Consider the following 1625-nt stretch of genomic DNA (forward strand, 5'->3'; position numbering starts at 1 on the left):
CGAATAACTGTCCGTAGCTAGAGCTACCACAATCCAGGCCAGAAGGCCAGGGACCCGACCCTCCGGCCAGACCCATGTGCAGCACCCATCCTCACCAGGAGGTCCCTTCTAGACTGGTTGGGTAGGCCCACTGAAGCCCCCATGGGCTACAGGTGATGACTTTCCCTCAACCGTCTGTCCAGGTCCAATTACACCATCGGATTTGCATGCGCCCTTCCCACTATTGGTCGGGCCAACATCGCCTCCTCTGGAAACTGATAAGAACAGATACTACACTTGATCTTAGCCAAAAGGCCGAGAAGCGTGTTCAGAGTGAAGAGATAAACATAAATGCAGAAAAAATATGGAGGATGAAGGCGGGACTTTGTATGAGGCATGTTGGTGAGTGTGTCCACATTAAGGAGAGTGCTGTAGTGAGATGTCTAGGGTGGATCCTGTACATATTAATATTACCCACAGAAAATGTTGCAAGATAATGATGGTATAAAGTTTAATAACATAGATCTTAGAACAAAATACAGTCATAAATGGAACATGTTTAAGGCCACCATGAAGCATATTCAAAACTTTTTCTTGCAATTGTACAATCAGCATTTGAATTATGTCTGTAAATATACTATTTTTAATATGCTTCATGGTGGCCTTAAACATGTTCCATTTATGACTGTATTTTGTTCTAAGATCTATGTTATTAAACTTTATACCATCATTATCTTGCAACATTTTCTGTGGGTAATATTAATATGTACAGGATCCACAATAGACATCTCACTACAGCACTCTCCTTAATGTGGACACACTCACCAACATGCCTCATACAAAGTCCCACCTTCATCCTCCATATTTTTTCTGTATTCATTGGGATGGAGGCATGTTGATGCACTCTGATACAAGTAAGTGGACAGGTCACAACCCCATTTTCTGTTATACGAATACCAGGGTGGCAGACACCTGTTTTTCTGTGGCCTGATTAATCCACCTATTAAGTCCACATGTACCAACCCTAATTTACTCTTCAATCATTTCATGCCAATTTATCTCTATTCCCTACCATATTAATTTTTCATTCTCTCATACTATCTATCCCTACATTCTTTGTTTTGTTGCTTTCCCGCTTCCTTTTTCTCTAGTATTTTCTATTTTGGAGAGACCTACGGTCCTCCTCTTGCTCACTGACTAATCTCAGTACAAGAGTCGCATTAATACTCTGTATAGATACTAAGATACCTTATAATACCAAAATATTTCTTCTGTTTTCTTTGTCTCTGTTGTTTCCTTTTACTCAAACACTGATTTAATTCAGGGCTAAAATATCTTTGTTATAGTTGTTTTCCTTTAGCCGGGCAAATACTGATTTAATTCAGGGCTAAAGCTGTTTTTTGTTTTTATAGTCTTGCCTTTTCATCATTATTTTTATTTTTCCCTTTAGTCAGACAATATACTGATTCAATTCCGGGCTAAAGTTATTTTTTGTTATTTATTTTTCCATTTTTTTGTTTTTGCCTTTTTGCTTTTGTTCTCCCTTTAGTCAGATAATATACTGATTCAATTCAGGGCTAAAGCTGGTTACACTCCATACTCTAATGATTTTATTCAGTGCATGATTTGGTGTCTATTGTGGTATT

General features: G+C 38.4%; 1 pseudogene; it reads right to left on the minus strand.

Moving 5' to 3' along the window:
• Window positions 1-221: 221 nt before the first annotated feature.
• On the minus strand, window positions 222-306 carry LOC141130832 (U2 spliceosomal RNA; annotated as a pseudogene).
• Between the last annotated feature and the right edge of the window lie 1319 nt (window positions 307-1625).

This window comes from Aquarana catesbeiana, linkage group LG02 (assembly GCF_042186555.1).
Source record: "Aquarana catesbeiana isolate 2022-GZ linkage group LG02, ASM4218655v1, whole genome shotgun sequence".
In the NCBI taxonomy this organism is placed as follows: domain Eukaryota; kingdom Metazoa; phylum Chordata; class Amphibia; order Anura; family Ranidae; genus Aquarana; species Aquarana catesbeiana.